The following is a 21098-nucleotide window of genomic DNA, read 5'->3' on the forward strand; positions in this document are numbered from 1 at the left end:
CAGGCGCCTTCGTGTGAGGAGGACATCCTGAGCACCAGGCGCCCCCAGGTCCGTCCGGGAGCAGGTCCGGGCGCGCCCATCTCACAAGAGCAGAGAGCAGGTCTGCTCTCGGAGCCTGCTCCCTGGAGCCAAGTCGTCCCTGTGGGTTTGGATGTGAGTCTCCGAGTCCTCTCCTGCTCTCTGCTCTTCCCAGTGAACAGCCCGGCTCCACTGCACCAAGAAAAGGACGGGGGAGCTGAGGGCTGCCGGAAAGCGCGCAGTGTGGGCCCCTCGTCCGGGGCATCTGGCCGACCCCCCGGCTCTGCGCGCACCCCGTCTGGTCCCCCCGTGTACAGTTCCCGCCTCTCGCACTTTTCAAAAGAGGACTGCAGATCTCAAGTTCCGCCTGGCGCTCATTCCGCCGTGTCAGTGAGCACCTGCGTCTCTCCGTTAACAGTCCGTTTGTCTAGGCTCTTTGCAGACTCGCGTTCAAGAGCAGTCCGGTTCCGCCTGATGCCCGGAAGGTGGACCGCCCGGTCCCTTCTCCGGCGCCGCCTCGTGGCACGCAGGGCAGGGTGGGCTCCAGGGCCGCTGGCACCTTCCCGCGCAGGACCTTCTCAGGAGCTCAAAGCCAGCGCTCTGACTGTTCGAGTCTCCGTTTTCCAACTTGCCAAAACCTCTTGTAGTTCAGGACCTCGAGGAAACATATTTCAGACGACTGAGGGACTTCATGGATTCCCAGATGTCAGGTCTGAAGGCCACAGACTTGTCTGGACTGAGGTTGCGCAGTCAGGGAGGTCTTGCCGGGTCTGTTCTGCTCCAGCTTCCGGGGGTGTGGTCGTGGGCCGCGTTTTTGTTGAACAAGAGGAGATCCGAGCCTCCCTTCGTGGTGGACCCGCAGGGACCGGTCCCCTGGAACAAGGGCTGAGGGCTGGGGCTGCTCCGGGCGGGACCGTCTGCCTCTCTGGACAGAGCTGCGTTCAGAGATTAGACAGAGCAGCAGAAATGCGGTATCCTGGTGGGAAGCCGCTCTCCCGCTGGCCCTTGGCAGCCCGTCACAGGGAGGAGTGAGACGCTGTAGGAGAAACAACAGGGCCTGAGGTTCGCAGCCTTAGGCAATTGGAGCCCACGATTTTCTTAGAGCTGCGTCCCAGCATTGATGTTGGCAGGAAGCTGAGTCCCGCCCCAGCTGGAGGTGACTCACTTTCCCTGGAGGAAACCTAGTGCCCCAAATATTCCTGTGCTCTGGGAAGAGCACAGACAGAGGCTCCTGTGACAGGTGACTAATACTTACTTTTATAAGTTAAACTGCCAAATAAACTAGCTGAATAAACTATGTCCTGTCCTTTCCCCCTACCGGAACAAAGACACATCCACAGCAACCTGGAGAGCCAGGTGGGACAGAGTCCTAGGACTCCTGAAAGTCCCTCTGGATAGGCCAGGACAGGAGTGCGGGTGTCTTGGCTGGCACCCCCTCCCTTTCGTCATACCCTCCAGACGACGCATCACCCCAAGGGTCTCCTGTGCTCCTTCACGGAGACAGTGTGCTTTCTTCTTGGTGATCAGTAACTCTGGGGTCACCAGGACCCAGAGAATGATCGACAGGGAAGAAGGGACACGGGTCTGGCCAGAGAGGAGACCCCCTTCCCCCGCCCCCACAAACACAGGCCCTGGGAAGGACCCCCCTTGCCTGCACAACTGAGACAGGCAAACTCAACTGAATCTAAAGGTTGAGTCCTGAAAGCTCCCTGGGTTGAGTGGTGGCTCAGAAAGTAGACTGCTGCTGCTGCTAAGTCGTTTCAGTCGTGTCCGACTCTGTGCGACCCCGTAGACGGCAGCCTACCAGGCTCCCCCATCCCTGGGATTCTCCCAGCAATAATACTGGAGTGGGTTGCCATTTCCTTCTCCAATGCATGAAAGTGGAAAGTGAAAGTGAAGTTGCTCAGTCGTGTGCAACTCTTAGCGACCCTATGGACTGAAGCCCACCAGGCTCCTCTGTCCATGGGATTTTCCTGGCAAGTGTACTGGAGTGGGGTGCCAATTCCTTCTCCAGAAAGTAGACTAACCCTAATCCAGCTGGGTGGAAACAGATTCCCATGAGAGATGTCTCAGCCCTGCTACTATTCAACAGAAAAATGTAAGTTCAGGGTGTGTGCATGTGTGTACACACATGTGTGTGTGTGTGCATGTGGGTATACAGGCACGGATATCTGTGTGCTCCAGGTGTGTGTGTGTGCATGTGTTTGTGTGTGCACATGTGTGTGTGTGTGTATGTACAGGCACGGGTATCTGTGTGCTCCAGGTGTGTGCGTGTGCCCGCGTGCGCACGCATGTGTGCACAGGTATGTGTGTGAGTGTGGGTATACATGCACAGATGTCTCTGTGTGCAGGACTGTGTGTGTGTGAATATGTACGTGTGTGTGTGTGATTTCCCCTCCCAATCCCAGGCTTCTTTCCCCATGCTGAGTGTGTGTCACTGCCTGTCTACACTGGCCCAGGGGACACTAGGCACTGACCTCTTCAGTCGGCCTGCAGGCTGGTTCTGTGTGAGGCCTCGATCACGGCCACCTGCAGACTCTTAAAACAAGAGGTTGGCAGACATTTCTGTCCATTTTCTGTACCCTGCTGTCTGCAGTCTCTAGAGCGAGTTGAAAAACCTGTTAAACTGGATCTAGGGGCCTGCAGCAGCCCAGGTCTGTTATTTGAGTCTTTTTTTTTTTATCCTATAGAAGGACTTTACAAAGGATTTTCACCACTCACTTTTCCTGGTTTAATTTCCAAACCACACTGTGATATGAACCTAGTGTCCAGATGCTTTCACCCGACTTGGGAGGGGAGGCCTCGGAGCGCAGAGATCCAGGGAAGGCCCCGGGGCCCAACCTAGCCCACCCGCAGCCATGCCCCACTGTGGTCCACACATCAGTTGACCAGAAACATGCTTTGCTGCTTAGAGGAAACTTATCTACAAATCTACATGCTCACTAAGAGACTTTCTAGCAGATTCCAGAAAGCCAAAGGCATGAATGCAGACATACCCAGACCTCTCCCTCCTGCACTGACCCTTCACCCTTACAGAGGTGAGCCGCTTTTCTCTGGACCCAGGGGCACCTGCTTCCTCGCACGTGGAGATGCCTGACCTGAGCCGGGTGAGGCCCCACAGACCTGCCCAAAAGGAAATGTCTTGGGCTCTTTGCCTGATGCAGCAGTTTTGAGCTGCTCCTCTTAGTGGGGAAAAGTGGCCCCATTCTTGCTAGGGTGGAGACTTCAGGGCAGAAACCCCAGGTGTGAGGATGACTGTCATTCCATACAGCAAGCCTGTGACCTTATTATATGAAATGCGAAATTGCAAAGAACGTAAAAATCGTGCCCTTGCCTTTGGTGACCTTGCTCTGCCCTTCACAGTATAATCCTCCTCTGTGAGCCTGGACTGAGATCACTTTTCACTTCACTTTAAAACTTGTGCTACCATAATTACCCACCCAAGAAACAGACCTTTCGTTTACACATGGTCAAAGAGGGAAAAATACAGTTGCTGGTATTCCTGGAGGCTGTTTAACGATGAATGTAATACAGAGTTCACCTTCCTCCAGCTCTTTGAAGCTAATAGGTCTGTTTGGCTACTTGACTGTGGGAAAACCCGACTGTCAGCTCGAAGACCATGACAAACATGGGGCAGTCTCCTCTGTCACTGTTACCTGTGCATCCTTGGAACACGAGTTCTCCTGGGAAGGAGAAGCCAGTGAGAACCAGATCGTTCTGGGTCAGAGAAATGGAAAATATATCCTGAGGGGTTTGATGTGAAACTGCACCTTCCCCCAGGCTGAATTTAGAGGTGCACATTCTAGTTTGATCCTTGGGTTCAGAAGATCCCCTGGAGAAGGGCACGGCAACCCACTCCAGTGTTCTTGCCTGGAGAATCCCCATGGACAGAGGAGCCTGGCAGGCTACAGTCCATGGGGTCCAAAAGAGTCGGACGTGACTGAAGCGACTTAGCACGTAGCATGAAAAAGTTTCCAACTGCTGCCAGAGGCTCGGTCCTGGAGGCAGGAAGTTTCTAGATGAAGGTGTAGGTAGGTTTGTTTACTCCTGAGGCCGCCATCCTTAGAGTGTGGACACCACTCACCTACTGAGTCCTTCTTGGCCTGCCCCTCCTCAGGCTCTGTGGTCTCCTGCTTTTCTTCTAAGGGCACCAGTCTGCTGGGATGTGGGACCCACCTTCAGGGGATGACTTTAACCTAATCAGTGTTTTATCTGCCCCTTCCCCATAGACAGCCCCATTCTGGTCCCTTCAATCTTTATTTATTTATTTTTAATTTTTGGCCACACCCTGCAGCATGTGAGATCTTAGTTCCCTGACCAAGGATCAAACCTGCTGTCTCTGTATGGGAAAGTGAAGTCTTAACCACTAGATCCCCCATCAGGGATGTCACATTCTGGTCTCTTCAATGTGAGGGATTCAACATATGAATTTCGGGAAGCGGACACAATCCAGTTTATAAAGTTCATTCATTTTTTTTTTTTTTTGGTTTGTTTTTAAACCTCTTATTTTTTTACTGATTTTTTAAAAAGTAGAAGTACAATTGACCTACACTATATCACTTTCAGGTGTGCAATTTAGTACTTTGATATTTGGATGATGATAATGGGTCATGTTGTTGTTCAGTTGCCCAGTCATGTCCGACACTTTGTGACCCCATAGACTGCAGCACACCAGGCCTCTCTGTCCCTCACCATCTCCCCAAGTTGCTCAAGTTCAGGTCCATTGCATTGGTGATGCCATCCAGCCATTCCATCCTCTGACACCCTCTTTTCCTCCTGTCATCAATCTTTCCCAGCATCAGGGACTTTTCCAATGAGTCAGCTGTTTGAATCCGGAGAAGGCAATGGCAACCCACTCCAGTACTCTTGCCTGGAAAATCCCTTGGACGGAGGGGCCTGGTGCGCTGCAGTTCATGGGGTCGCTAGGAGTTGGACACGACTGAGGACTTCCCTTTATTTTTTCACTTTCATGCATTGGAGAAGGAAATGGCAACCCACTCCAGTGTTCTTGCCTGGAGAATCCCAGGGATGGGGGAGCCTGGTGGACTGCCATCTATGGGGTCCCACAGAGTCAGACAAGACTGAAGTGACTTAGCAGCAGCAACAGCAGCTGTTCGAATCAGATGACCAGAATACTGGAGTTGCACCTTCAGCATCAGTCCTTCCAACAAGTATTCAGGGTGATTTCCCTTGAATTTGACTGGTTTGATTTCCTTGCTATTCAAGGTACTCTGAGAGGTCCATAGTGGATCATACTCCATTTCTTCTAGGTCCTTGTTAAACCTTTCTTGCATCTTGTCAATCCTTGTCTCCAGGCTATTTATCTGTGATTCCATTTTAATTTCAAGATTTTGGATCAATTTCACTATCATTATTCGGAATTCTTTATCAGGTAGATTCCCTATCTCGTAGGCTTTTGTTTGGTTTGGTGGGCATTTATCCTGTTCCTTTACCTGCTGGGTATTCCTCTGTCTCTTCATCTTGTTTACATTGCTGAGTTTGGGGTGTCCTTTCTGTATTCTGGCAGTTTGTGGAATTCTCTTTATTGTGGAATTTCCTCACTGTGGGTGGGTTGTACAGGTGGCTTGTCAAGGTTTCTTGGTTAGGGAAGCTTGTGTCGGTGTTCTGGTGGGTGGAGCTGGATTTCTTCTCTCTGGAGTGCAATGAAGTGTCCAGTAGTGAGTTATCAGATGTCTATGGTTTTGGGGTGACTTTGGGCAGCCTTTGTCTTGGAGCTCAGGGCTGTGTTCCTGTGTTGCTGGAGAATTTGCTTGGTATGTCTTGCCCTGGAACTTGTTGGCTCTTGTGTGGTGCTTGGTTTCAGTGTATGTATGGAGGCGTTTGATGAGCTCCTGTCAATTAATGATCCCTGGAGTGAGGAGTTCCCTGGAGTCAGGGTTTGGACTTAAGCCTCCTGCTTCCAGTTATCAGTCTTATATTTACAGTAGTTTCAAAACTTCTCCTTCTATACAGCACCATTGATAAAACATCTACATTAAAGATGAAAAGTTTCTCCACCATGAGGGTCACCCAGAGAGGTTCACAGTGTTACATGGAGAAGAGGGAGGAGGGAGTTAGAGGTGACCCGAATGAGATGAGGTAGAATCAATCGAGGAGAGAGTGGGCTAGCCAGTAATCACTTCCTTATGTGCACTCCACAACTGGACCACTCAGAGATGTTCACGGAGTTATACAGAGAAGAGAAGAAGGAGGAAGGAGACAGAGGTGGCCAGGAGGATAAAAGGGGGAAATGAAAAAGAGGGAGACAGATCCAGCCAGTAATCAGTTCCCTAAGTGTTCTCCACCGTCTGGAAAACACAGAAATTCACAGAGTTGGGTAGAGTAGAGAGGGATTAGGGAGGAGACACATGCGACCTGGTGGAGAAAAAGGAGAGTCCAAAGGGAGTGAGAGCAGTCAAGCCAGTAATCTCACTCCCTAGTGAAAAATGGGTACTGAAGATTGGGTTCTTAAAGGTACAAAATTGGTAACAAATATATAAAGGCAAAAGTTAAAAATCTAGAGTAGAGTTTGGAATTTCAAAAATACAATGTTAAAGAAAAGAAGAAGGAAAAGAAAGAGAGAAAACAAACAAACAAAAACAAAGTCACAAAATTTATAAAGAAAATATAGGTACAAAATTAATAACAAATACCAAAAAGCTAAAATTAAAAATCTAGAGTAGAGATTGGAATTTCAAAAATACAATGTTAAAGAAAAGAAGAAAATAAAAAAAACAAGGTCACAAAAATTATAAAAAATATATATATGAAGTTTGCTTTAAAAAAATAGGGTCTTTTTTTTTTTTGCAAAGTAATAGTAGGTTATAAAAGTGAAAATTAAAGGAATAATAGAGGACTTAAATTTTTTTAATTAAAAAAAAAAGAAAGAAAGAATGATCGTAAAAATAGTAAAAATGTATCTAGGACTTTCTCTGGTTTTGTTGTGAGTATTGTGGGGTCAGTTCACTTTCGGCTAGTTCCTTGGTCCGACTTATATTTCTCAAGATCTATAGGCCCCTTCCTATGTAGTCGGTACTAACCCCAGGGTTTAATCTATGGCCTGTAACTTGCAAGGCGGTTCCCTCTGTTATAGCTTCTTCTGTTTGCTGGTCTCTTCAGTGTCTGGTTTCCGCCCAGACACAAAGGGAATGGTGGTGGACACTTTTATTTTTTTAGGCTCACTTGTTCAGTCGAGCTGTGGGGAGGGAGGGACACTGCAAACAAATAACACTGGCATGTGCTCGCAGTGCCTCGGCCACACTGGGTCTGCCCCCACTCATGGCGCATGTAGCCTCCCTGCCCACACTGCTCAGGCTCTAGGTTGCTCTGCCGGAACCATCCGTGGCTGGCCCTGGGCTGCTTGCACCTCCCGGCTCCAAGCCGCTCAGGTTCAGGCAGTCGGGTAGTCTTCAGAGGCGCAGACTCGGTTGGGCCTGCGTTTTGTGCCCTTCCCAGGCCCGAGCAGCTCAGGTGATGAGGTGTTTGGCGAGTGCGATTGCTGCAACTTATCGCCTCCCCACCGCTCAGTTATCTAGGTGTACAACCGGCGCACCTTCTCAGGCAGATGTTGACCGTCCAGACCCCCAGGAAGTTTTAGTTAGCAAAAAAGCCTGCTTACAGTTTTATAGATAATGTCTCTCTGGGGCTGCGATTGCCCCCTTCCGGCTCTGGCTGCCTGTCACCGGAGGGGGATGGTCTGCAGCCGGCTATCTCTGTTTAGTTCTTTGTTCCGTGTGCGGGCCTGGCAGTATCTTAAGTTAGGGCTGGCTTTTCGCGTGGTAGATATCCCATAGTCTGGTTTGCTAGCCTAAATTATTTCGCTCAGATAGCTCTCTGGGTATTCAGGCCAGATCCTTACTCTCAGTGATGCAGCCCGCGCCACGCCTCCCTGCCCAGCCCCTGCTTTCATATCTTTATTGGTACTTAGTCTCAACATTCAGAACAGGACTGGGGATTCAATGGACATTTTAATGCATAAATAAAAGGATCACATATTTAAAATAATAATAATTCTGTTCGAATCACTCCATGAAGACTTACCGCCAGAGTCCTGTATATGACATAATTTCGATTTTTCCTGTAAGGTGAATCACACTACTGGATCCTGTTTGACAGGAATATTCAGCCCACTGTAGAGTCTTTTGATCTTTCCTATTTGGAAAAGAATGAGGATTCTGTGGCCTCTCTCTGAACTGGTGCACGGGCATCAGCCTTAGACAGCCTCACTGTTTTTGCTGCTGCTCTGGGTTTCCTCCTGGTCTGCTGAAGGACCTTCACTGTTCTGTCCAGTGAAGATGTTACCTGCACCGACCTTCAATTATCTCTTTATTGTCTTCACTACCTTACCCATGACTTGAGCACAGCAAAGGGTAATTAGTCCACACTCAAAATCCACATTTTTTTTAAATCAAACAGGATATCAAATTAGCAAATCAGATGTGATTTCATAGCTGAAACAAGGAACAGAGCTGTGGACTGAAGGAGCAGGAGGCCTCCAAGGTCAGAGTCCAGGTGAGCGTCAGGGGCCTGGGCTTCAGGGCAAAACAGTTTCAGCCGGTGTGTTAAGTACTTAGAGATACCAGATGAAAGTCTGATGAAGGCAGGGATATATTCCAAAGTGGAAGTGAGGACATTGGGGCATATTCCTCGTGTTGTCATCATTCTGGGCCCCTATCATCACAATTCATATTACTTCCTGCCATTTTCTCGTATTTAAGGAAGAGGTTTCTTATGGAGTTATTGCACTTAAATTTTCACATAGTGATTCTTGTCTTGAACCTGCCATTTCATGTTTTTTCCACCATTTTCTGACCCAATGTCACCTGCCCACATTACATTGTTATATTTTCATTCTGTTTTTCTTTTCTAATAGATAATGACTTTTAAAATATTTCTTTCAAATACTACATTGAGTAATTCCTTGCTATATACAGTTTCTCCAACTGAGTGCCAATATTTGAAACATACTCAATGATCTTGGTGGTTGTCTACATTTTATTTCCCTAATGCCATTCTAAAATCTATATTTTTTCCATTCTTTAGGCAGTGAACGATCCCTTAAACAACAAGAAATTATATTTATGTGAAGTGTCTACAGAAAGTACATATCCTCTACTATGTCAGTAGTAAGTTTCAGGGGTGGGAACCTCAGTCATCCAAATGAAAGACCCAGCAGTGTGACAAGTTGGTAATTGAGCACAGTTGCCTATGTGTAAGTTGAGATAAAGCTCTTTCAGAGCAAATTTTTGGATAGTCTGAAATTGGTTAACTGATTATGAGCTTAAAACTAATGTAAGGAAAAAAGTCAATAGCATGAACATTGTTCATCTCCTAGTCTTTAGAACACACTGAAGTTTTCAAAATTAATCTGATATCTGGGGTTTGGAAACTATAAAAGAGAATGTTTGTGCCTGAAGGGGAGTATCACAACATGTTTGCAACTAACACGGGAGACATTTTACCAGGAGACTACTCCTGGTTGATGCTCTAGGGTGAACATGTAGAAGAATAAGTGTCTGCCTAGACATGGGCAAACCAGCAACAGCCTCATATCTCCTTTCCCAAAACATGTTTCTCACCAGCAAGGGGATCCTGCTGCATGAACTAATTTGAGAGGTGAATTAGCTTCTAGATCTTCACTTCAACATTCATCAATTCACTTAAGAAGGTAACATGTCAGCAAACAGTGTGGAAAATCATGTAGTCAAGGATCATTTCTTAATGCATAGGGTCCTATTCACACTAGAGGAAAATCATGTGAATGTCCTCTATGTAGAAAAGTCTTTAATAATTACTTTAACCTCAGATGACACAGGATGATTCACACGGGAGAGAAACCAAACAAATGCAGTCTCTGTGGAAACGGCTATTTTCTGAGAAACCACAACCGGGTCCAGATTGGAGAGAAATTATTCGAAGGCCACTTGTGTGGGAAACTCTTCAAAGTTCCTACCTGAAACATGAGAAAACACACAGGAGAGAAGCCCTATAAATGTCACCTGTGTGAGAAAACTTTTCATCAAATCTCTTACCTTAGAAAACATGAGACAAACAATCCCAAAGAGAAGCACTATGAATGTTGTCAGTGTGGGAGTCTTTAGCCAAAGCTCTGGCCTTAGTCAGCACAAGAGAATCCACGCTGGAGAGAAACCTCACGTGTGTCTTGTGTGTGGGAAGGCCTTCAGTCAGTGTTCTGGATTGACTCGGCACAAAATAACCCACACAGGAGAGAAACCCTATACATGTCAGTGGTGTGGGAGCACCTTCAGTCAATATGCAAACCTGAGAAGGCATGAGAGAACACACACGGGTGAGCAACCCTATGAGTGTCAGCTCTGTGGGAAACGCTTTAGTCATGGCTCTTTCCTTAGACAACATGAGGGAACCCAGCACCAGAGAGAAAACCAGGAAGGCTCTCAGTAGACTTTCTCACCTGAGGTGACATGCTGTTCCTTCCACATTCCACACATGAGGAATGTGGGAGGAACAGCAGCCATAGCATTAGCATTTAAACTCACCAAGTTCACCCTCACTAAAGTACTTGTCTGTAATCAATATGGAGGCTCCTTCAGGCATCATACTCCCCGGTCCAGACAGGAATCAACTGTGGACATGGATCCACATGTGCCCTATCTCTGTGGCAAAGCCTTTAGTCATTGGCCTGACCTCAGGTAACTTAGCAGCTGCTGCTGCTGCTACTAAGTCACTTCAGTCCTGTCTGACTCTGTGCGACCCCATGGACTGCAGCCTACCAGCCTCCTCCGTCCATGGGATTTTCCAGGCAAGAGTACTGGAGTGGGGTGCCATTGCCTTCTCCAACTTAGCAGAACTCCCTCTAAATACAATATGGGTGTTTTCCGCAACAACTCCCAACTCTTAAAGACCCTAGAGGATGTGAGCAGAGGATAAGAATGCCTAGTTTTTCTTTCATAATTATTGTTCAACGTGAGCCAACTCCATGTGGAGAACCCCTAGGACTTTGAAAACTGTCAACAAACATTCAGCCAAGCCCAGGCTTCATGTGCACAAGAAATTCCGCGAAAAAAATAAGCACTAAAACAAGGACAAAGATGAAGACCTTTGAGAAATACTAAGGTGTGTTGAGCAGCACCAAGGCATACTTCTGAACAATTTATCCTAGAGAAGTGATTTCACAGAAGGTTCTGAGAAATTCTGTCTCCATAGAGCAACCCCTCTGGTCCACATGTACTCAGACTATACAACATACTGTCAGTATCATGAAGGAAGGGAAGTCTTCGGTGATCACTTATTTCTCAGTCAACACAAACTTATCACACTGAGGATGCAGCAATCCTAAAATCACAGTGGAGTTACAGCTGGATTTCATATCAGAAAAAAAATAAAATCCTGTGTAGGAGGTGTAGTGTTAGTCACTCAGTCGTGTCAGACTCTTTGTGACCCCACGGACTGTAGCCCACCAGGTTCCTCTGTCCAAGGAATTCTGCAGGCAAGAATAGTGGAGTGGGTTGCCATTCCCTTCTTCAGAGATTCTTCCTAACCCAGGGATAGAACCCAGGTCTCCTGCATTACAAGCAGATTCTTTGTGTGGCAGGGAAAACCCCTGAAAGATCCTTTGTGCAAGCCCCTAAAAAATAATGTAACATACAATCAGGTCTCCCTGGTGGCTCAGTGGTAAAAAATCCACCTGCAATGCAGGAGACATGGGTTTTATCCCTGGGTCCAGATCCCTTGGAGAAGGAAATGGCAACCCACTCCAGCATTCTTGCCTAGAGAACCCCATGGAAAAAAGAGCCTGGGGGTACAGTCCATGGGGTTGCAGAGTTAGTCACAACCTAGCAGTTGAACAACAACAACAGCAAACAGTAGACTGTGATTTGGGGAGAGATCTATTCATGAAAACGTGGCATGAAATGGAGAATGAAGAGACCTGGCAACGTGGATGTAAAGTTTTGTAAGAAGTTAAAATTTGTGTGTACAATAAATAATGTAAACATTCAAACAATCGTTTGTGGCTAAAGGAGCTTAATATTGCTGTCTGGTTGCTTTGCCTGTGTTCATGCTAGTTGCTTCAGTCGTGTCCAGCTCTTTTTGATCCCATGGACCAGAGCCTGCCAGGCTCTTCTGTCCATAGGATTCTCTAGGCAAGAATACTGGATGGGTTCCCATGCCTTCCGTCAGGGGATCTTCCCAACTCAGGGATCAAATTCATGTCTGTTTATGTCTCCTGCATTGGCAGGTGGGTTCTTTATCAGTTGTGCCACCTGGGAAGTCTGGTTTCTTTGGGCCCCTGTAAACACAGGGATGCAGGTCTGCACTCTGGGAAAGTGGACAGAGACTCAGCCCCACTCTCTGAGTCCCCCTATCTCCACTGCTCTTTCCACACAACTCAGCTCCACTCATTTCAACATCTCCCCACCCTATCTACCCCTTCAGGCCCTGGGGCTGACACAGCTCTGATCTTCAGCTCCACTGGCCAGGTTTCCCAGAATGTCACGACCTGCTCAAGCAAGGACCTGGGGGGAGTCTCAGAGACATCTGGTCTTACATTATTTGAGGCCCTTCAACCTATGTCTGCAGAAGGAAACCACCTGGGGCTCAAGAGACAGACATCTGATCTCTGCCCTCCAAGACCTCAGAAATCTTTGTTATTTTGTCCCAAATCTCTGAACTGAGCCAAGTGGATGAAGAGTTCCTTCCATGATTGTACCCTTTATCTTACTCAGCTGATTCCTGAATTATGCACACAGCAGTCTCAACAGAAACCCAGTCTTGTTATCCTCATATAAGCTCATGGGGTAAATCTGCAAGAATATAAAATACCTAAAACTATCAGCCATCACAGAAGCAAGGTTTTAAAAGAATTAGTGCAATATCCTTTTCCAAAGAAAGAAATGAATGTCATCACAAAGCAAATCGCCCCTCTTGTCTGTAGGACTTGGAAAGTTATCCTTTGACACACATCCATACTGAACCCATATCTCCAGGGACAGTCTTCCTGGATATCCACTCGGATGAGGTGTGTTCCTGCCAAAGCAGCACAATTCCCCAAGAAGGCCCGAGTCCACTCACAGAAACACACAAAAGGGTGGTACTTACTACTTTTCTTTTTTTTTTTTTTCTTACTTATTTATTTAATTTTAGCTATGTGGGTTCTTTTTTGCTATGAGGGCTTTTTCTCTAGTTGCAGTGAGCCAAGGCTACTCTCTGGTTGCACTATTCAGGCTTCTGCTTGCAATCGCTTCTCTTACTGCAGAGCACAGGCTCTGTGGTGCATGGACTCAGTAGTTGTGTCTCCCGGCGCTAGAATGCAGGCTCAATAGTGGCACATGGGCTTAGTTGCTCCGTAGCATGTGTGATCTCCCCACACCAGGGATCGAACCCATGTCTCCTGCACTTGCAGGTGGAGTCTTATCCACTAAACTACCAGGGAAACACCATCATTAGCTTTCAAAATCTCCACGAGGAATTCTGGGGACAGTCAGGTGGTAAAACTGAGCAAGGGTAAGGGGCAACCAATTGTCTTGTCTGTCTATTGTCATGCATTTCATTCCTTTGGTACAAATGGCTCAACAAGGTCATGTGACCTTGGAGTAGCATGAAGGTCAGTTTGCAAAGACAACTTTCCCCATGGACACATCCTCAGCCTCCTGAGTAGCTTCATGTCATCCAGTGAAGTTTGTCCAGCACCCATTTTTCTGAGATTCTACTGACAGATAGGAGGAGAGCAGCTGGATTTCAGGTTGGCTTGAAATATATGTGGTGTTTGGCTACACGCCCAGAGAAATGGAACAGCAAGCAAAATATATAGTGATGTGGCTTTAGACAATGGGGTGAAGATTCTTTAATTTTTTTAAATTTAAATTTTTATTTTTCTGAGGTATTCTGTTATAATATTAGATGAGTTTTAGGTTTACAACAATATATTTCAGCTCCTGCATACCGTGCACCTGCTCAGCACCAACACGTTATCTTTCCTCCTTTACTCTCCGTGACTGTGTTACCCTTGGGCACTCCCACCTGCCAATTCCCCGCTGCATCCACTACTCAGTTCTGAGTATCTGTGTATGTGTTCTTGTGTCATTTGTTTTGTTCCTTGATTTTTTTTTTTCACTTGATTTCTTTTTGTTTCTTGGTTTCTTCCTGCTTCACACATGAGTAGAGTCAATAGGTGTTTCTCTTCTCTTAATCTGTCTTCAGACATGTAAAGAACAAAGCTGATATATGACTTGGATTGGTCAGGAAAGTCTTAACAAGGTCACATGACCTTGGAGCAGTAACAAGTCAGCTATGAAAGGGAAATTCCACCACGGACCCTCAGCCACCTCCGAGGCTGCATCTCCTCCAGTGGACAGAGTCCAACTCCCACCATTATGAGCATCTACTGACAGACGGGAGGTACCCAGTTGGATTTCAGGATGTTTGTTTTTATTTGGCGTTCAGTGTATCCCCCAGAGAAACAAGACATAGATAAAATATACACACAGGTGGCTTTATCCACTGTGAAAGTTGTTCAGTCTTTCCAGACTCTGCTATCACATGGACTGTATAGTCCATGGAATTCTCCAGGCCAGAATATTGGAGTGGGTAGCCTTTCTCTTCTCCAGGTAATCTTCCCAACCCAGGGATGGAACCCAGGTCTCTGGCATTGCAGGCAGATTCTTTACCTGCTGAGTCACAAGGGATGCACTGAGGCATGGATAATGTAATTTTTAGGTACTTCTTTTTCTAGGGTACCTTTGGGTTACAATAGTACCTGTTTTATTTGCATAAAAATAGATTTCAATTCTGGCATGCCATAAAACTGACCAGCACCAAAAACTAGGTTTCTCTTTTACCATCCTGTGGGCCTCTTTTACTGCCAGCCCCTGACACCCACTGCTCTGTTCTGTGAATGTGTGTTTATTCTTGTGTCATTTGCTGTCTCTTAATAATGTTTTGTAGTTATTCCCTCTTTTTCTTTTTATTTAGTGTTCCATATATGAGTGAATTTATAAGGTATTTCTCTTTTGGGAAAGTGTCTGCAATATGTTGTTAGATCAAAGGTGATACTTAACCTTGATTGGATTAATACAACCTTGTCAAAGTCAGAAGAAGTGTGAGCAGACTCAAGGGGCAGCAGGAAAGAGAAATGACCCCTCTGCCCATCCTTAGCCACCTTCAAAGGTGCACAGAGTGTCCATCACCAACATTCTGAGCATTTACTGACAGGTAAGAGGTATGCGGCTGGGATTAAGGCTGATTTAAATTCGGTGGTGTGTGTACATAGGAGAAATGGGACAGTAGACAAAAGAGGTACCCATGTGGTCTAGGCGATGGGGTATGCATACTTTAATGTTTACATTTCATGATTTTTGTAGGGTGATTTTCTTGAAGAGATCTCTAGTCTTTCCCATTCTCTTGTTTTCCTCTCTTTCTTTGCATTGATCGCTGAGGAAGGCTTTCTTATCTCTCCTTGCTATTCTCTGGAACTCTGCATTCAGATGCTTATATCTTTCCTTTTCTCCTTTGCTTTTGGCTTCTCTTCTTTTCACAGCTATTTGGAAGGCCTCCTTCGACAGCCATTTTGCTTTTCTGCATTTCTTTTCCATGGGGATGGTCTTGATCCCTGTCTCCTGTACAGTGTCACAAACCTCTGTGCATAGTTCCTCAGGCACTCTGCCTATCAGATCTAGTCCCTGAAGTCTATTTCTCCCTTCCACTGTATAATCATAAGGGATTTTATTGAGGTCATACCTGAATGGTCTAGTGGTTTTGCCCTCTTTCTTCACCTTAAGTCTGAATTTGGCAATAAGAAGTTAATGATCTGAGCCACAGTCTGCTCCTGGTATTCTTTTGACTGACTATAAAGAGCGTCTCCATCTTTGGCTGCAAAGAATACCAATCTGATTTTGGTGTTGACCAACTGGTGATGTCCACGTGTAGAGTCTTCTCTTGTGCTGTTGGAAGAGAGTGTTTGCTATGACCAGTGTGTTCTCTTTGCAAAACTCTATCAGCCTTTGCCCTGCTTTATTCCAAGGTCAAATTTGCCTGTTACTCCACGTGTTTGTTGACTTCCTACTTTTCCTTTACATTCCCCTATAAAGAAAAGGACATGTTTTCTGGGTGTTAGTTCTAAAAGATCTTGTAGGTCTTCATAGAACCGTTCAACTTCAGCTTCCTCAGCATTACTGGTTGGGGCATAGTCTTGGAATACCGTGATATTGAATGGTTTGCCTTGGAAATGAGCAGAGATCATTCTATGGTTTTTGAGATCGCATCCAAGTACTGCATTTCAGACACTTTTGTTGACCATGATGGCTACTCCATTTCTTCTAAGGGATTCCTGCCCACAGGAGTAGATACAATGGTCATCTGAGTTAAATTCACTCATTCCAGTGCATTTTAGTTTGCTGATTCCTGGAATGTCGACGTTCACTCTTGCCATCTTCTGTTGGACCACTTCCTATTTGCCTTGATTCATGGACCTGACATTCCAGGTTCCTATGCAATATTGCTCTTTACAGCATTGGACCTTACTTCTATCACCAGTCACATCCACAACAGGGTATTATTTTTTGCTTTGGCTCCATCGCTTCCCTCTTTCTGGAGTTATTTCTCCACGGATCTCCAGTAGCATATTGGGCATGTACCAGCCTGGGGAGTTCCCCTTTCAGTATCCTATCATTTTGCCTTTTCATACTGTTCACAGGTTCTCAAGGCAAGAATACTGAAGTAGTTTGCCATTCCCTTCTACAGTGGACCAAATTCTGTCAGACCTCTCCACCATGACCCTCCAGTCTTGAGCGGCCCCACACGGCATGGATTAGTTTCATTGAGTTAGACAAGTCTGTGGTCCATGTGATCAGATTGGCTAGTTTTCTGTGATTGTGGTTTCCATGTGTCTGCCCTCTGATATCCTCTCGCAACACCTACCATCTTGCTTGGGTTTCTCTTACCTTGGACGAGGGGTATGTCTCCATGGCTGCTCCAGAAAGTGCAGCTGCTGCTCCTTACCTTGGATGAGGGCTATCTCCTCACAGTCGCCCCTCCTGACCTTGAAGGTGGAGTAGCTCATCTCGGCCCTCCTGCGCCCAAGCAGCTGCCACTCCTTCAATTTTGGCTGCTCCTCTGGGCCACTGATGGTGTGAACACTCACCTAGAGCCAGACATCCTGGAATGTGAAGTCAAGTGGACCTTAGAAAGCATCACTACAAACAAAGCTAGTGGAAGTAATGGATTTCCAGTTGAGCTGTTTCAAATCCTGAAAGATGATGCTGTGAAAGTGCTGCACTCAACATGCCAGCACATGTGGAAAACTCAGCAGTGGCCACAGGACTGGAAAAGGTCAGTTTTCATTCCAATCCCAAAGAAAGGCAATGCCAAAGAATGCTCAAACACAATTGCACTCATCTCACACACCAGTAAAGTAATGCTCAAAATTCTCCAAGCCAGGCTTCAGCAGTACATGAACCGTCAACTTCCAGATGTTCAAGCTGGTTTTAGAAAAGGCAGAGGAACCAGAGATCAAATTGCCAACATCTGCTGGATCATAGCAAAAGCAAGAGAGTTCCAGAAAAACATCTATCTTGGCTTTATTGACTATGCCAAAGCCTTTGACTGTGTGGGTCACAATAAACTGTGGAAAATTCTGAAAGAGATGGGAATACCTGACCACTTGACCTGCCTCTTGAGAAACCTATATGAAGGTCAAGGAGCAACAGTTAGAACTGGACATGGAACAACAGACTGGTTCCAAATAGGAAAAGGAGTATGTCAAGGCTGGCTGTTTTCACCCTGCTTATTTAACTTATATGCAGAATACATCATGAGAGAAATGCTGGGCTGGAAGAAGTACAGGCTGGAGTCAAGATTGCTGGGAGAAATATCAATAACCTCAGATATGCAGATGATACCAGCCTTATGGCAGAAAGTGAAGAGGAACTAAAAAGCCTCTTGGTGAAAGTGAAAGAGGAGAGTGAAAAAGTTGGCTTAAACCTCTACATTCAGAAAACGAGGATCATGGCATCTGGTCCCATCACTTCATGGCAAATAGGTGGGGAAACAATGGCAGACTTTAATTTTGAGGGCTCCAAAATCACTGCAGATGGTGACTGCAGACATGAAATTAAAAGATCCTTACTCCTTGGAAGGAAAGTTAGGACCCACCTAGATAGCGTATTGAAAAGCAGAGATATTACTTTGCCAAACAATGTCCATCTAGTCAAGGCTAGATTTTTTCCAGTGGTCATGTCTGGATGTGAGAGTTGGACTGTGAAGAAAGCTGAGTGCTGAAGAATTGATGCTTTTGAACTGTGGTGTTGGAGAAGATTCTTGAGAGTCCCTTGGACTGCAAGGCGATCCAACCAGTCTATCCTAAAGGAGATCAGTCCTGGGTGTTCATTGAAAGGACTGATGCTGAGGCTGAAACTCCAATCATTTAGCCACGTCATGCGAAGAGTTGACTCATTGGAAAAGACCCTGATGCTGGGAGGGATTGGGGGTAGGAGGAGTAGGGTACGACAGAGGATGAGATGTCTGGATGGCTATCCCAACTCGATGGACATGAGCTTCAGTGAACTCCAAGAGTTGGTGATGGACAAGGAGGCCTGGCATGGTGCTGTGATTCATGGGGTTGCAGAGTCAGACACCACTGTGTGACTGAACTGAACTGATTCAGTGAATTTGTTAGATTAAACGTTATGTGTACAAAAAATATATTTCAATTCCAGTAGATTATAAAATTGGTGAGCACCAACAACTTGGGTGTTTTTGTAACGATCCTGTGGACCTGTTTCACTCCTCGGCCATCCCCTTCACTATCCTCTGACATGCCCTGCTCTGTTCTGTGAGAATGTTTGCTTTTGTGTCATTTGCTTTCCTTTCTTTTTGTTTTGACTTATTTGCTTTTGAAATTTGTGTTTAGTGTTCCACATCGAAGTGAATTCACAAAATATTTCTCTTTTCTAAATGGCTCTTCAAGACACTGAGAGATACAGGTTGAGTTTTGCTGTTCAGTCGCTCAGTTGTGTCTGACTCCTTGTGACCCCCTGGACTGTAGCCTACATAACGTTGATTGGTTAAGAAAACCTCATCAAAAAAAAAAAAAAAAAAAGGAAAGAGAACCTCATCAAGGTCATGTGAGCTTAGCAGAGCATCAAGTCAGAGGAAAAGGGAGATTTCCCCTCTGACACTCCACAGCCAACCTGGAAGCTGCATCTCCTCAGCTGCAGTGTCCAGAACTCATGATTCTGAGCATCTTCTGACAGACTAGAGGTTCACAGCTGAATTTCAGGTTGTGTGGTTGAAATTTGGTGTTTGGCTAGTCCCTCAGGGAAATGGGACAAGAGTAAAATCATGTAGTGATGTGGCTTTAGGCAGCTGGGGATGGATTCTCGAATTTCTTTAGAATTTTATTTTAATTGTTTTAAGTTTTGGTATTATCACAATATAATTTTAGTGAAGTTTTATGTGCATTGCCATACATTTCAGCTTCTGTGAACCACACACCTTCTCAGCACCAAAAACTGCATTTTTCCTCTGTTACTATTTGCTGCCTCATTTCCTTTGAGGCTCCTCTTCTGATTTCCTTTACTCAGGTCTGTGTATCTTTGTATTTGCTATTATGTCCACATTGTCTGCTTTAAAATTCTTTTTCCTTGTTTTCTTTTTGTTTGTCTTTTGTGTTCCACACATGAGGGAAATTGTGAAAATTTTCTTTCTCTTCACATGTCTTCAGATGTGGTTAGACCAAAGGGAATAGATGATGTCACTTGGCTCAGAAATTCTCAACAAGCTCATGCGACCTTGGAGCAGCCTCAGGTCAGCTGGGAAAGGGACATTCCTTCTTGACTGGTCCTCAGCCACCATCAAAGCTGCATTTCCCTCAGTGAGGGCATCCTCCCCCACCTCTCTGATCATCTCCTACAGAGAGGAGGAGCACAGCTGGATTTTAGGATGGTTTGCTTTTTAAAGCTCATGTTCAGGATATCGCTTGAAAAAAAGTCCATAGTAAACTTACATAGTGGTGTGGCCTGGCAATAGGAGAAGTTGTCTTGAACTTTATAATTTCATTTTTTAAATAGAGTAAACATTGATGTTAATATTAGATCTTTCATTTGTACTTTTTTTTTTTTTTTGCAATTACAAAGCTAATTTTAAAATTTTGGGGTGAATAAAAAAGACACAGGAATAAAAGACTGGGAAAGGATAACCCACTCACCCTCTGAGAGTGGCCGAAAGGGAGAGAGGCTACCTGAGGGGAAGGAAGCACAAAAGGGACACGCTGCAGATTCAGGGCAAAGCGAACACCATCGCTCCTGAGGCGCGGGAGCCCTGCGGCAGGAAACCCCAGAGTGGGGGCACTGGCTTCAGGGACACAGGCCAAGGGCAAGAGGGTTGCACACGAATCCTCAAAGCTACTTGGCTTCCCCCTTCCCTTTTGCCTTTCTCAGCTTCTGCTGCGTGATCTGCATGTCCCTCTGCTTGGGGGACAATCGCCACAGCAGCTCAGTGCATTTCCTTAAACGAGCTGCTCTGCCTTTTCTTGTTCTTCTGGCGGGCAAGCTCCTGCTGGCTACCTCACGTCATGCTGACTGCAACGACTCTGCCCTTTTGTACATTATCACATTTCAGCTGTTTGAACCTTATTCATGCTCACCACCCAGATTTTCCTCTCTCACTGGCACTACACATTTGGCCACCAGTACCATCCTGACTTCTCCCCCGAAGCTTCCTTCCTCAGTTCAGTTCAGTCACTCAGTCATGTCTGACTCTCTGCAACCCCATGGACTACAGCATGGCAGGCTTCCCAGTCCATCACCAACTCCTAGAGTTTCCTCAAACTCATGCCCATTGAGTTGGTGATGCCATCCAACCATTTCATCCTCTGTCGTCCCCTTCTCCTCCTACTTCAATCTTGCCCAGCATCGGGGTCTTTTCCAATGAGTCAACTCTTCACATGAGGTGGCTAGAGGATTGGAGTTTTAGCTTCAGCATCAGTCCTTCCAATGAAAACCCAGGACTGATCTCCTTTAGGATGGACTGGTTGGATCTCCTTGCAGTCCAAGGGTCTCTCAAGAGTCTTCTCCAACACCACAGTTCAAAAGCATCAATTCTTCAGC

General features: G+C 46.0%; 2 pseudogenes across 1 annotated transcript in view; both read left to right on the forward strand.

Annotated features, from left to right (window-relative positions):
* LOC147343488 (protein FAM90A5-like) overlaps nucleotides 1–21098 on the forward strand; it is a 48854-nt pseudogene that overhangs the window by 22279 nt on the left and 5477 nt on the right. The gene's annotated exons all lie outside the window — the stretch shown is intronic.
* On the forward strand, nucleotides 2310–10440 carry LOC147343490 (uncharacterized; annotated as a pseudogene).

The sequence above is a fragment of the Bos grunniens genome, chromosome 27 (genome assembly GCF_055505025.1).
Source record: "Bos grunniens cultivar Pamir isolate PY7600 chromosome 27, Bosgru_T2T1.0, whole genome shotgun sequence".
Taxonomy (NCBI): Eukaryota; Metazoa; Chordata; class Mammalia; order Artiodactyla; family Bovidae; genus Bos; species Bos grunniens.